We start from the raw sequence: 16,141 nt of genomic DNA, 5'->3' as shown, positions 1-16,141 counted from the left end.
GGGAAGAACCAAGCATTATATTCTCTATACAAAGTCTGATGTACTGTAAATACCCATGAACTATTATGGTGTGTCTTAACATAAAACACTTGGCATGTAATTTCCTCTTTTGATATCACTTTTCTGTGGAAAGGAAGCCTACGTATATATTTTACATGAATTCAATTAGAGTGGACAAATATCTGGATTTTCAAAAATTGGGAAAGAGATTCTTGAAGTTAGATGAAAAAGGACAAATGTATCAATGTAAACATTTTCTTTTGTAGTATCATAGACTCGAAGATTAGTGAGTAATCTTCGAAGATTAGTAAAATCTCTTACACACAGAGATTTTAATGTTGAATACACTGTTGATGATGTCTCATATCTGTGGGACAAGGGAGGAGAAATGTAAGCTGTGTGTTAGCTATTTGAAAATCTATACTAAAACCCAGACTGAAGTCTTTGGTGACAGGTAAATGGACTCTGCTCATGATCCTGATTGGGTCAACATTTTTGTTACCTGAAATGAAATATGAAAAAAATGTGGCCCTAGCTGGTTTGGCTCAGTGGATAGAGCGTTGGCCTGCGGACTCAAGGGTCCCAGGTTCGATTCCGGTCAAGGGCATGTACCTGGGTTGCGGGCACATCCCCAGTAGGGGGCGTGCAAGAAGCAGCTGAATCGATGTTTCTCTCTCATCGATGTTTCTGACTCGCTATCCCTCTCCCTTCCTCTCTGTAAAAAAATCAATAAAATATATTTAAAAAAAAAAAGAAAAAGAAAAAAATGTGATGAGCAAATGGAAGTTAGACTTGTATTCAAGTACTAGCTCTGTGATAACTGGTTGGGAGGGCTACCTGTTAGGATGATGGGCACAAGGTAACAAGGTGAAATAAAGTAGAAAGCATGTCATAGCTAGTTAGAGTCTAGCACTAAGGACATTTGGTATGACAGGAATTTGCTTTAAAGTTGGAGGGGTTTTAATTCCCATCAAGCACAATGCAGTAGTCCCCCATTATCCATGGTTTCATTTTCCATGGTTTCAGTTACTCACAGTCAACTACAGTTCAAAAACATTAAATGGAAAATTCCGTAAATAAATAATTCATACATTTTATATGACCCGCCATTCTGAGTAGTGTGATGCAGTCTCACACTTGACCACTCCATGCCACCTGGGACATGAATCATCCCTTTGTTCAGTTAACCCAGCCAGTATATGTTACCTACGTATTGGTCACTTAGTAGCCGACTCCGCTGTCAGGTTGACCGTCAAGGTATCCCAGTGCTTGTGTTCAGGTAATCCTTATTTTACTTAATATTGATCCCAAACACAAGAGTAGTGATGCTGGCAATTTGGATATGCCAAAGAGGAACTATAAAGTGCTTCCTTTAAGTGAAAAAGTGAGCACAGTACAATAAGATATTTTAGAGATCACATTCACACAACTTTTACTAGAGTATATTTTTATAGTTCTACTAGAGGCCCCGTGCACTCAGGGCGGGGGGGGAGGGGGGTCCCTCAGTCGGGCCTGTGCCCTCTCGCAGTCTGGGACCCCTCAGGGGATGTCCACCTGCTGGCTTAGGCTTGCTCCCCGGGGGATCGGGCCTAAGCTGGCAGTCAGACATCCCTCTGGCATCCCTCAGGGGATGTCCACTTGCCAGCGGGGGGCAGGCCTAAGCTGCAGTCGGACATCCTTAGTGCTGCTGAGGAGGCAGAAGAGGCTCCCGCCACCACCGCTGTGCTGGCAGCTTGGCTTGTGGCTAAGCAGAGCTCCCCTTGTGGGAGTGCACTGACCACCAGGGGCAGCTCCTGCATTGAGCGTCTGCCCCCTGGTGGTCAGTGTGTGTCATAGTGACCAGTCATTCCCAGTCGTTCTGCTGTTAGGGTCAATTTGCATATTACCCTTTTATTATATAGGATTTTATTAGTTGTTAATTTCTTACTGTTCCTAATTTAGAAATTAAACTTTATCATAGGTGTGTATGGAAAAAAAAACCTAGTGTATTTAAGGTTTGGTCCTATCTGAGGCTTCAGGCATATACTAGAGGTCTTGGAACACATCCACTGTGGATAAAGGGGTACTACTGCATAAACCAATAATGATTTGCTCTTCACAAATATATTGGGCAACTAATGGAAATCATTAGAAACAAACATCTAAGGAGCCCATCTTATTACACAGGGCTATCTGGTGACAGCGGAGATAGACTTGGTTATGTCTCGTGTCAGGCAGTGCCTTGCTTCCCCTTTCTTGTCCTTATGTCAGTGGTTCATATTATTTCAGAATTTCTTCCAGGTTGGAGAGTGGAACTTGAGAATTATCCTACAATCTTACTTTCCCTCCTATTGGAAATTAACAGATGGAATTTGTTTTGTTCACCTTTTCTCTGGTTCTGTCATTTCTCATTGGCTCCTTCATTCCCATCCCTTCTGGCTGAGATCTTTACCCTTTAAGAGGCAGAGGAAGCATTCAACTTTCTTCACATTTCTTCTGTCCTTGCATTGTTTCTTGTGCACAGTGTACTGCATTACTGCATTGAATTCAACTTGGTTTAGACATGTGGCACTATACATTTGGGTGAGATTTTTAAAAGAACTATGTATAAGAAATAACAGTTTTGCAAACTTTACTTGAATTCAGATTAGTTCCGCATATGGCAAAAGCACTGGAAGCTGTAAATTTGTCTAAAATAGTTTTGCAAGATTGAAATTGCCAACCTGATAAGATGGTTTTTAAATGAAGAAGGAAAATCTTTGGCAGTTTTCATAGACTCTTGACTTTCTCCTACATGTTTATTTGAGGCATAATATATTCTACTTCTCATGCCAGATGAGCCAATTCCAGTTTGAAGCAGGGCTTCCCTCCGCCCTCCCACAGTACCACCGGTTTGGCATATAGAATATTGACGGATTAAGTAGTTTGATCCTGGCTGACGGTTTCATTGGGAACACTGTCAATGCTAATGGAACAGACACCAAGCTCAGTGGAGGAGGCATTTTGCCATTTTTTTTAATGACATAGGTTCTGGTACCTCATTTAAAATCATTACTTAGAAGCCTTGTTATTTGTGAGTCTTATTCACTAAGAACATGAGCCTTGGGAGCCAGATTTGAATACTAAATTTGACACTTTTTGGCTCTGTTATTAACAGTCTAGTTACATATCCCCTCTAGGTCTCATTTTCCTCATCTGTAAAATGGGAACTCTTATTACCTAGATTATAGGGCTATACTGAGATGAAATAAGATATACATAGAAAAAACATCTAGGACAATGTCTGGTGCATAGTAAAATCTCAGTATTTATCAGTTCCTTCCCTTTGTCTCTCCCCTCCTCTCTTGACCTTCCTCAAAATGAGGGTAGAATTCACTTAAAATTTGGGCACCATATGAAATGTCTTAATCTGGTCTGTCAGCCTTAGAGGGGAGCAGTTCCACTCTTCCTGCATTAGAGCTTGAGTGAGCAGTGGGCTGCTTGTGTGGAGTCTCCTGGGGAGAGGAATGCATGGATTGGGGTTATTGGTGTCACCTCTCTGGCAAGCCACTTCTCCCTCATATTGGCAACTCCTGTAGCCCCAGCCTGGTCACAGGGCCAATTTCTTCCTGACTAGGCAGCTCACTGGGGCTCTATTATAGGGTTTCTTCAGCGGTTCCCAGCTGTATAAAGCCCAGAGGTGCCCCTTGTGTCCCCTGTGGATTTATAAAAGCAGCACCAAGCATTTACAGACCTCCTAGCATTTCTGTGAGGTCAAGTTCTAGTTGTCTACATCTTTCTAGATAATTAGGGGCTTCCCTTTATGCTGAATTATGGTTTCATGAAAAGGTCAAAAGCCCACCATGCTCAACAGAAAAACTCAAGTTCACTTTTAAGTCAGACAGGATTAAAACCTTCCCAAGGGGAATACAATCTTAGTTAAATCGAATTTTTTCTCTTTTTTTCTCTGTACCACTGTCTGTCCTCTCCTGCACTCCTGCTAAGCAACTCCTTACCCTCACAAGTGGCAGAGTAATTTTGCTGCTTTTTTGATACCGTTCGGTTCTCTGATGACCAAGGAATGCAGATGAGATTATAGTGTTTTGACTTTTTTCAAGGTCACCCTCCCAGCTCCGGGGCTTGGGGTAACCCAGACAGCAGTGGGTACTGTTAGCAAACTACCAGGCTGGTGACTTTTGTAGTAGTGATAACAAGGAATGGTTACAGGAAGGTGGTCTGAGCAGTAAATTTTAAGAACCCATATACCAAGCTAAGTTCTGTTTTTATGTAATTCATTACATAAATTGTAAAGCACATCCTTCCAGAAAATACTACTTCTTGTGTGCTAAATGTGCTGCGGTGTGTAGGTATTTATGTCTACGTATGTATGCACGCATGCATGGATATGTGTATATATCTATTTCTGTGTTTCTTTATTATTTTTTTTATTATATATTTTATTGATTTTTTACAGAGAGGAAGGGAGAGAGATAGAGAGTCAGAAACATCGATGAGAGAGAAACATCTATCAGCTGCCTCCTGCACATCCCCCACCGGGGATGTGCCCGCAACCCAAGCACATGCCCCCGACCGGAATCGAATCCGGGACCCTTCAGCCCGCAGGCCGATGCTCCATCTACTGAGCCAAACCGGCTCTGGCTATTTCTGTGTTTCTTTAAATGTGTTGCAATTTAATAATTCAGATGCACTCGTTTTAATAGTTAATGAGTAACATTAGTTTAGATACCTAAAATAAGAAAGGCTTAGGGAATTGATAATGCTAAATTTGTGATCCTTTGTCAAAGTCGGAATATCCTTTACTCTCTATGAATCCAGAAGAAAATATAGTAAAAATTTTTTTAAAGATTTAGTATGTAGTGGATATTGATTATAGTAAGGTGTGCATACTAAAATGAAAACTATGGTAGCCAAGACATCAATGCCAGATCTTGTGTCCACATCTAATTTGCAGGCCAGCAAAGTTACAAAATCATATGCCCACTTTAAATATGAGCATATTTTCAACCACTTCTTTTTTTTAAAATATATTTTATTAATTTTTTACAGAGAGGAAGGGAGAGGGATAGAGAGTTAGAAACATCAATGAGAGAGAAACATTGATCAGCCACCTCCTGCACACTCCCCACTGGGGATGTGCCCGCAACCAAGGCACATGTCCTTGACCAGAATCGAACCTGGGACCCTTGAGTCTGCAGGCTGACGCTCTATCCACTGAGCCAAACTGGCCAGAGCTTCAACCACTTCTTAAGTGACAGCTATGGTTATTGTTTAAAAAATTTAGGTTCATAATCGAGGTAGGTATCTGAATAGAAGAGATTTATTTTGATTTTATTTCTCTCTGACTTGCTTCCTGAAAGGAGATGTTTTTAAAAATGCTGCTTTTGTGATAGGCAGTAGTGTAGTGTAGATAAAAGCCAATAACCTTTCACTGTGAAGAGTCACTAGTCTCTCCCAGACTGATGACCTTGAGTTGATATGGCTGATTGGTGTTTTGAGAATTCAAGGCCTAAAGAAATATGGAATGGAAGTTTTATTTTTTTCTTCTGTGAAAACATTAGTTACCTACAATCTGATTTAATTTGGGCACAGCTTATCTTCTTTAGCTTCGGGTCACAAAGCAATTTATCATTTCTTAAAGGTCTTCCTAATTGATCAAATGTCATTTGAGAAACTCATGCACAGCCTTAAGGCCTTTCTACACAGCATTTCACTTGCCTTTTTACTGAAATTCTAATTTGTGAATCTCAGTGTTATCTGTAGGGTTTTATGATAAGCTTCCCTTCTCTGACCTTGTAATCTTTCACAAAGTTAACGGTTTTTTTTTCTGCATTTTATGTTGTTCTATCAATATAGAAGCCTGCAGTTAATTTATTGTCATGGTATTTTATTAATTGCTATAAAATGGAGTACTAATATGTTCGATGTATTTCAACGGGTTTGAAGATGTGGCTGCAATTCTTTGGTGAGCATATTCTCTCCTTGTGGCCGAGTGTTTGGTGAGCATAGACTAGTGACAGGAGTTAGTTACATGGTTTAACTATGTAGTAGCATCAGGCCTACACATTGTCTTTTAAAATTAGGACATTCTTTACTCCAGAACCTAATGGGGCATGAAATTGCCAGACCCTCTACATATGTGTGTTAATTACTACATTTTTCTTTTTGGTCACAGTATTCTTGGGATTTTTCCACTTCCTGTATATTGACCTCTTCTTGGAAAATCATATCTTGTGATTGCTTCCAAATTTTGTTGACATCATTCTTTGCTCATGTGCAAACTTGCAATGCTTCAATCAGCAGCTATTGGTATACTGTTCATTTCTTTGATGAGGAGACAGAGGCAAGGGTGTAAGAGGACTTCTTGCATGTCAATGTTAAGTGAGCCTGCTTAAGGGTTGGGCTAACTGTTGACCAAGTTATTTAGGAAACCCAGGTCTCACTGACTCAAGAACTTTTTTAAGATCAGGTGCCTCTCTTTTTCTTATTGGGAGTCTCATGGTTGACCTCGGATGGGAACATACTGAGAGTTTCAGGAAAGAGTTTTTCTATGTGGTAGCACAACACTCAATAGTATCCCAGCCAGGAAAGAGGATTATCTCACAGGAGCCAGCCACTTCTCCCTGGCCAGCTCCCAGCTTCCTAAGATCAGTGCCAGAGTTGATAAGGCCTTTTCTTAAGGCTGCTCCACCTGTGGTTGCTTGGGCCACAGCAGAACTCTCATTGGTAGTATTCTGTGGGGTGAAGTGAGATGGGATGGACACAGTGAGGTGGATTGGGAAAGCAAGAGCACTCAGACTCCGATTTCTTTCTTGGGTTTCCAGCTCTGCCCCTGGACGTGGTGGTGGTAGCTTGATTTCAGAACTCTGTGCTTAAGTCTCCTCTATTGGGATTACATTAAGAATCATGAGAACAAAATATGACATAATTTTAAAGTGTTCTGTTTATATTAAAAGTATTCTGTTACTGCTTTTGATTGGCCAGTCTGCAACCTTGCTTTAGAAATCATGTTTTATCACTCTTCCACAAAGAAGTCCAGCTCAGCTGTTTGCAACCAGGCTGACCCCCTCAGAATGCCCTGGAGTTGTTTTTAAAATACAGATTCCCAAAGCCTCTATAATTATTATGTTGGAATCTGCATTGGTGCCAGGCCACTGTGCACTAAAAACCTTCCCAAAGGGTTTCTGATGATAGGTCTAATTTGGGAGCTGTGGGTCAGAGTGCAGTGACCTGCTCACACTCTTGCTTCTTATTCCTACCTCCCAAGTACAGCTGTGCCACCTGGAAATAGGCCTCAGCTTTCTTGTCATTTACATTTAACACAAAATAACAAGTCAATTCAGTTCTGAGCTCACACAGCTCTCTGGATACTCGGTGGATATTTGAACATTGTAGGCAATTCTGTACTAACCAGGCACCCTGTGTGGATAGAAGCTGTGATGTGCGATTAACATCATCACTGCTGAGACAGAAGTTAGGATTTTCCACTCAAATTTTTGTAAAACTATCAGGTGGATTGTGATAGAGAGCTTCTTTATAAATGTCTTCATCAAAGTAGATTGATTAAATAATGTGCATTTTTTGCCTAAGATAAAATCAGATGCTTTTTATTTTATTCCTTTTTTAGATTTAGAGCATTGATGGTGACTATATGGCATTATGTAAGCCAACTGGAGAATGCTATTTCTACTGTGGATGAAATGGTATGAGTCATTGATTAACAGGTCAGTAGTGAATTGCCGCAGAATGCTATAGATCTTTGTGGCAGGATTTTGGGAGCAGAGAAGATGTAGTTTTAGTTGTCATTTGTCTTTATTTTGGGGAGGGTTCAGAATGTGCTTTGCAGGTTTTTAATAGACTTTTAAATTTAAAATTCTGTCCTTAGAGATTGGCTAAAACAGAGTGTGACCGTGTGTGTGTGTGTGTGTGTGTGTGTGTGTGTGTGTGTGTGTGTGTGTGTCTGAGGGGAATTTTATAACCTTTTCTTTTTAGTAGTAAATGATTTTTATTTTATTTATTTTAAATATGTTTTTATTGATTTTTAGAGAGAAAGGGAGAGGGAGAGACAGAAACATCGATGAGAGAGAAACATCATCAATTGGCTGCCTCCTGCACACCCCTCTATTGGGCATGGAGCCCACAACCCACGCATGTGCCCTGACCAGGAATGGAACCGGTGATCCCTTGGTTCATGGGTCGACACTCAACCATTGAGGCACACCAGCTGGCAATGATCTTCTTAACTGTCATGATCGTAAAGCATCAAACACTTGAATACCAGGCATTTTGAAGAGATATACAAATGTTAAACACCAATATATAGATAAGGAGAAAAATAACCCTTGCCTATTCTACTGCTTGTGAAATTATAAATGAATTTTAGATGTGTATGAAAATAGAGTTATGCATGGTGAGGATGTTGCCAAATTATAATGTTAAGATAAGTCATTTTGAGGTATGTGTGTGAGAGAGCAGATACCATACTTATATTTATTCATCCCTGATAATTTAATCATTATGACTCTTGTGATGGTTCCTCTGATAATGTGTCAGGTACAAACCAGCTTGATTTCTTGAAGGAAAGATTTGGCTGTTCCAGAGCCTTTTTTTATTTCAATACTTAGGAATACTTTTGAGTTAAAGAAAAAGTCTTTTGGTTTAAAGAATAACTGTTGCAGAACTGGAATTGTTTTATTGAGTTACCTTTTTCTCCCTAGAAAATCAGGTGAAATGCTGTGTTTAGAACTTTGCTAAATTTGAGTTAGGGTATACTCTCCTTCCTTTTATGCCAGGGACAGGAGAGAGACAAATAGAGACATAGAGAAAAAGAGAGGAGGGGTGAAGATAACAAAATTGGATCAGTTGGTTTTGAGGCTGGAGCCTCAATTAGGTGGTTAGCACTGGGCCAGTCTGCCAAAAATCGTCTTTTTGGCCATCTGTGCCATATTATAGGAAGTAATGGCCTTGGGCACAGCTGCTGAGTTTAATATGTATTTCTAACTGGTGTATTGATGATAATGACCACAGAGAAGTCCGGTGGCCCAGAGTGCAGAACAAATAGAGAACCCAACCCACACATGTAAATTTAGAAGTGGAAGAAAAAAAATCTGTATTTTTACATTGGCAAATGAGAGTAGGTGTTATTTAAATCTCCAGGTAGAAATTGAACCTTTCCTACCTTCATTTCTGTATAGTAGCTTTCTCCTAAGGAATAATGATTCATAAGAGAGATTGACCCTGAATTTTGGCATTTCTTTTTTTTAAATAAGTTTTTATTGATTTTCTCTTTTTAAAATATATTTTTGTTGATTTCAGAGAGGAAAGGAGAGGGAGAGAGAAATAGAAACATCAATGATGAGAGAGAATCATTGATCAGCCGCCTCCTGCATGCCCCACAGTGGGGATAGAGCTTGCAGCCTGGGCATGTGTTCTGAACTGGAATCAAACCCGTGACCTCCTGGTTCATAGGTCAAGCCAGACTTTATTGAGTTTCTTTAGAGAGAGAGAAAGGAAGAGGAATAGAAACATTGATGATAGCGAAACATCATTGGTTGGCTACCTCTTGCATGCCCCCTACAGGGGATTGAGCCCACAACCCAGGCATATGCCCAGATAGGGAATTGAACCCGTGACCTCTTGGTTCCTGGGTCAATGCTCAATTGCTGAGCCACACTGGCTGGGTGTATTTTGGCACTTCTTTGAAATGCTTCACGCTCTGACATTTTCTCTGACATTGATATTTTTATAGAAGGTGGATTTCATCAATGTATCCCAACATCCATTGATTGGATCTTTTCCTAGCTCAGCTGGCCCTTTAAGGAGAATCGCTGGGGATGAGTGACTGCCATTTGGCATCACTGTACTTTTCATTGGTTAACTTGGACCAGGAGCAGGACCTTCCCAATCATGTTAAGTCTAATGTCATAGAAGGATCATTAAGAAGTTATAAGACTGTCAGCTGTTGAGTAGTCCCAAAGATAAAAGAAGGCCAAGAATCAGGATTTTAAATAAACATTCATTTCTAATGAATGTATTAAAAGGAAACCTACCTTATAGTGACGTTGATCGTTAAAAGAAAGTTACTAAAATTTTGTGCAGGGATTTGGGCATATATAATATAGCTGAGTAGCAGGTCCCCAATGCGTCCTGTTCAAGTTTTCCTTCTCCAAACCTGCCTTGTCCAGAGCTTCTATCTTTAGTTGCTCAGGCCCCAAACCTCGGAGTCATCCTGGTTTCTTTTCCCTCACAGCTCACATCCAGCAGTCAGGAAATTGTGTACTTTCCAAGTATTCTCAGAACCTGACACTTCTCCCCACCTCTTGCTGCCACCATGGTCTCCGCCAGCATCATCTCTTGTTTAAATTAATGTCAGGGATCCCCGGTCTCTTTTGCCTCCCATGGGATCTTCTCAATACAGCAGCCAGAGTGATCCTTTTCAAACCTGAGTTAAGTCATCTGACTCTTTTGCTCAAAACTGCAGTAGCTTCCATCCCAAATCAATACTCTGGCACCATCCATCCTCTCTCATCCCCTGTCCTCACCTTCTACCCGTTCCTTGTCCACTCCTACTCTGGTCTCACTGGCCTTCTTTTCTGCTTAGAGCCTATGCCCACAGCTCCTGGTTCCCTGGGCCTGGATGCTCCTCCTCTTGCCTGTCCCTCACATCCTTCAGGACTTTGCTTATGTGCCACCTTCTACTGAGGCCCACTATGATTACCTTACTTAAAACAGCAACCTACCTACCACCACCACCCCTCCCCTCTCAGTTCACCGTACCCGGTATTTCTGTTTTACACAGCTCTTAGCACTTTTTACTGGGGGATACTGATATACCATAAACATAATCCACTGTACTGAAGTACAGTTTCAGTAATTTTTAGCAAATAAATGTATATAGAGCTTCACAGCCATCACCACAATCCACTTTTAGAATATTTCTTTCATCCTCCAAAATTTACTTGTGCCCAATTTCAGTTATTCCCCACTCCCACTCTATCGTAGCCTCTGATCTGCCTCTGTACCAATAAACTTGCATTTTCTAGACATTTCAATATTGGCCTTCTCTGACTTTGTACCACCGGTGTTTAACATGCTCAGCAAATGTGTTTAAAGAAGCTGTGTATTTGCATACAATTAAAACAGTTCATATTTCATAGGCATCTGAGCTTATTTGCAGATAACGAGTGTTTTCCCAGTATTCAGCCATTAGGGCCTCTCAGTTTCTCCCTCCCAAAATCTTCCATGTGCTCCTCCCTGCTTCCCATCTCCTGGCTGCTCTTCTGACTCAGTTGTTCAGCACTGCTGATTATTTGCTAGTGTCTGAGCCACTTGCTTTTTTCTTCCATCCCTTCCTGTGAACTGCTGTCAGAGTAATATTGTTAGAAACTTGATTTCCATAATTTCACTCTCCTGTCTAAAAACTGCCAGTGATTTCTTTAAGACCCATATGGGTTAATTATTCTCAAAAAGCACTTTTACACTTGCCTTCTCATTCTGCCCAGTGCTAACCATCTCCCTTTCCCAGGCTCTGTAAATATGAGTTTAGGAGATACTGATTTCCATACAACGTCTAGTGTCATGTATGTCTGACTCCTAAGCCTCTTTGTCAAGCAGGATGCCATTTATGAAAACAAAAACAAAACCCTTAAAGCCTCCAGGAGTTGGCTATGTAAAGAAATCCAATAATTTACCTGTATTATATTTTCCCAAATTGGGTATCCTCAACACAACACATTTCCAAATTTGCTTTATGCCAAGGATTTTTGTTTGCTTGTTATCGAGGGTGTCTCTGGCCACCAGTGTACGAAGGAGAGCTATGGGAGAGCTATGTGGAAACAGAACAACACATGTCTGGCCAAAGCCCTCCAGCACTGGGACCAGACCTTAGCTCTGTTGGGTTCACTGTTGTTCCCTCCTGAGGTCCTGGGCAGGGCTGAGTCCCCCAGTGGAGGTCTTTTCCTCCGAGATCCAGCCTCTCCTGTGCTTGGCGTGTGCTACAGATGCCACACCCAAGGTTCCCCATGCCGTTTACTGCTTCTGGCTCCTCAGGTCCACCCTGATGGCCAGTGATGTTAAAGCTGCCTCTGGACTCCACTGTGCACCAGCCACTCACCTCCCCCATTGCCAGTGGGCTCTGGCTGCTTGTGGCTGCCTCTCTTTCTTTGTGCACCAACAACAGTGGCGTCTGCACAAGTGGAAATGGCTTTGAAGACAGACAGCCCTAAGGCTGAGTCCCAGTTCTTTCATTTACTAGTTGTTTGGTCTCAGGAAAGTTATTTATCTCTTTGAACCTAAGTATCCTCATTTGTACTATGGGGACAATTATACTCACTTTGCAGTATAATCATGTGGGTCAAGTCCAATAATGTATGTAAAGTGTCCTTGTCCCGCCCAAAGTAGGCACTCAGTAAATTTTTGCTATCTGCTGTTGAGATTATTAGGCAGTAGCAGGAGAGCCCTGGGAAATAATGGTCGCTCCCCTATCGCCGGGGAGAGCAAGCCTTTCTTTCCATTATCATCTCCCCTGGAAGTGCTGGTAAGAAGAATGTAGACAGTGCCATTCTGACCAGCACCTTTGTTTTCCAGTACTCAGCCCCTAGTGCTAATGAACAGCTGTGAGTCAGGCACCACACCTGGTCTGCTTGTGTGTCCTCCCCGCTTGCTCTCACTTCAGGATGAAAGCCATGAAGTATTCTGTGTTGTTATTGCTTCTTAAATATGCCGTCAGGGGTGTTCTTGCTTAAAAAACATCGCCAGTTTTGTCGTGACAATTATTCTGTTCTGTAAAGAATGCTTATTTGTCACACAGTTACTGGACGTCCGTTAAATGTCAGGTCAGGCACTGGGCCAGGTGCTGATGAGCCAGTGGTGAAGGAAACAGACCAGATCTTTGTCATCTTGGAGCTGACACTCTAGTAGAAGTGACAGGCATTTGTCAAATGATCTCACAAGTAAGGGTAGATGACAATAGGAATAAGTGCGAAGATGAAGAGGTTTGTGATCTTATGAAAGTGTAAAACCAGGCTTTGACCTGCTGTGGGGAAGAGGGTAGAGTGCCATGCAGTCTTCCCTGAGAAAGTGGGGTTGGGGTCTGAAGGATGTGACAAGTGAATGAGGTGAAGGCCAGAGGACAAAAAATGCTTCAGGTAAAGGGGAAAATCGTGTGCACTGCTGTGAGGTGACAGCAAGGTCCAGTTGTCACCTCACAGGGGTGCAGAGAGCCAGGGAGAATGTAGGGGAGGATGCTGGAGGGTGGGTGGGGCAGGACCACACCTGGGCCTATAAAGATACTGGTCTTTTTCCTAAGAGCAGTGGGGAGCCATTGAGGAAGGATTTTAATCAGAGAGTGATAGGACCTGGAAGGCTAACAGTGGCTTCTGGTTGGAAGAGAGTACTCATCAGTATAGGAAGGCACTGAGTCCATTGCTCTGGTTCAGGTCAGAGATGAAGCTAGCAGCTTGGCTTAGAGAAGTGGGGAGAGAGAGAGAAAGAAAGAGGGCTGTTTAAGGGAGGTTTAAGAGGTAAATTTTTCAGCTCTTGATGATGGATTGGGTACTGAGGGTGAGGGAAAGAGACACCCAGAGACTCCCACATCTGTGTGGGTGGTGCTGCCATTCCATACAGCTGTGTGGATGAAGGTGCCATTTGCAGGGGTGGTGGTACTAATCTATATAACTGCTTGGTGGTGACACTCTATGCAACTGTGTATGTGTTGGTACTTTTCACAAAGAAAGGAATTCTGGAAGAGTTTGGGGATGGGGTGGGATGGGTGAAGGCAATTACCAGTGTGGTGATGGCAATATTAAATTTAAACTGTCTTTACAATGTTTAAATGAAGATGTCAAATAGGAGGTTATTGTATGTTTGGATATCATAGAAGACTGGGCCTATGATACAATTTTTCAGATATATATATATTTTACATCACCATTAATATATTTTACACACACACACACACACACACATATATATATATATTTACACATACATATATATATTTCCATCACCATTTATCCCCCTATACCCTCTTCTACCCTCCCTAACACCCTCTCCCCACAGTTGCCAACCACACTGTTGTCCCTGTCCATGAGTTCTTTCTATTTTTTTCCCTTTTTGCTCAATCCCTCCATCACACTCTCCTCCCCAGAGCTGTGAGTCTGTTCTCTATCTATGATTCTGTGATATAAATTTTTATTGGGGTTGGAGTTGCCTAGGGATAGAGTAGATCATTAAACTGAATCTCAAGGAGCACTTAATGATTAGATAGAGAGGGAGGAGCACAAAGGAGTAAAAAAAGATGTGACCAATGAGGAAGGAGGAAAACCAGGGTATATGGAGTCACAGAAGCCAAGAAAATAGTGTGATTCAGGAATGAAAGACCATGTATCGATGTTGAATGCAGCCAATATCCAGGACAAGCACTGAAAATGACAAGTGGACTTATTGAGTGTCAAGCTAAGGTATGCGTGAATGATCTGGAGACCAGAGGCACTCGGCAACCCAGCCCTCATCACTTTGCCATGTTAATTCCAGAACAGTGCCATAACCCTCCTTGAGCAACCTCAAGGAGGCAGAACTTCCAGCTGGTAGAATAGGGTTAGAGAAAACAGGGAGATGAGCTTTTAATTTCTTGCACACCAGAGTTTGCAGTAAGACTTTACCTACTCTCATTTATTCAGCTAGGCGAGAGGTGCTCCTGTCCTGAATATACTCACAGAACAGCAGAGGGAAGATATAACTGTAAGATATCTATAACTGTCATCTGGGCCTAATGTAAGCATCCCTACCACAGGCATATATTGTTGGAATTTAAAGAAGGGAAAGCTTAATAGATGAGGTGGAATGCACAATCACAAATAGAAACATGAAATGCACAATCAGAAATTGAGCTTACCTCAGGGTAAGAAGCCTGTGGAAATGGAAGATACTTAACACCGTAGGATTTAGAGTGCCCCCGAAAGCTCATTCGTCTTTCTTAAGTGTCGTGTCTTCCTTTGTACTTTTGCAAACAAATTTTTCAAGTCTTTTTCAAAGACTTACTTACCAGGTTGAAATTTCAAAAAATAAATTTCTCTGAAAATGCTTTTTAAGGTACAGCTTATATAGTGCACATGTTCCAATAACAAACTAAATTTAACCGAAGGAGCCAAAAAGTCAGTACTTTGGGGGGAGGGAGGAGCCTGTTGGTATCCCCATTAAGAATTAACCATACTTAATTTGCTTTAATACCTTAAATTAGTTCTCTGAATGACTTAGGTACATTTTCATCAAATGAAGCTACAGCTCTGAGAAACACTGATTTTATTTTTTATATTTTTATTGATTTCAGAGAGGATGGGAGAGGGTGAGAGAGATACAAACACCAATGATGAGAAAGAACATCAATGGGCTGCCTCCTGCTTGCCCCCTACTTGGGATTGAGCCCACAACCTGGGCATGTGCCCTGACTGGGAATCGAACCGTGACCTCCTGGTTCATAGGTCGATTCTCAACCACTGAGCCATGCAGCCTGAGGTCAGCTAGCCCCACCTATCCTGGTCAGCCCAACCTGGCACTACTTCTGGCATAGACACTGTCCTCCTCACTTTTTCCAGCTCATGCCTGATCCCCTGGCTAGCTTCTTCACTTCTCTCTCAGTCCAAAATCTATGCACCCTCTCCTTCCATGAAAACTCCTGATTAGCCCTACCATGTAATATTTTTCCTTCTCTTAGAAATCTTTATCTACTCTACCACTCAGTTTGCTACATAGCTATGTAGTGTTGCCCTCTGTTCTGGGTCAGCTCACGTCTCTCCGTAATTAGAAAGCATAGAAATGGTAGAAACTATGTCTTAAAGTGTTAGCGCTGGATTAATATTGAGATCTGCAATCTTTTATTCCACCTCAGCAAATCAGTAGCAGTGACTTGCTGCAGCTGTGTGCATGTGTGTGTGTGTGTGTGTGTGTGTGCATTAAGATCTACATCATATTAGTATCTCAAGGAGGGAGGGAAAGAGGGGGGGGAAAAAACCTTGTCCCAGGTGATTCTGATTCCACCACCTCCCTGTCCACCTCCATCATGAATTCCTTGTTGTCCCCATTGGGCAGAGAATCACTCACCAATGCAGAATGGCTTCTGAGCTAGCCTGAGTAATATGTAGGCACCTTGCTTCACCTCCCTGGTCTG

At 41.8% G+C, this 16,141-nt stretch overlaps 1 protein-coding gene across 8 annotated transcripts in view; it reads left to right on the top strand.

Moving 5' to 3' along the window:
- KLHL32 (kelch like family member 32) overlaps positions 1-16,141 on the top strand; it is a 217,679-nt gene that overhangs the window by 32,064 nt on the left and 169,474 nt on the right. Inside the window, exon 6 of one of the 8 annotated variants that reach the window (XM_036317417.1) lies at positions 7,604-7,700. The exons of the other annotated variants lie outside the window; for them this stretch is intronic. The gene's annotated coding sequence lies outside the window, so the exon portion shown is untranslated. The remainder of the gene's footprint in view (positions 1-7,603; positions 7,701-16,141) is intronic. 8 annotated transcript variants of the gene reach the window in all.

This window comes from Myotis myotis, unplaced genomic scaffold (assembly GCF_014108235.1).
Source record: "Myotis myotis isolate mMyoMyo1 unplaced genomic scaffold, mMyoMyo1.p scaffold_m19_p_7, whole genome shotgun sequence".
NCBI classification, from domain to species: domain Eukaryota; kingdom Metazoa; phylum Chordata; class Mammalia; order Chiroptera; family Vespertilionidae; genus Myotis; species Myotis myotis.
The sequence above is the reverse complement of the archived record's forward strand: the minus strand, read 5'-3'. Positions and strand labels throughout refer to the sequence as shown.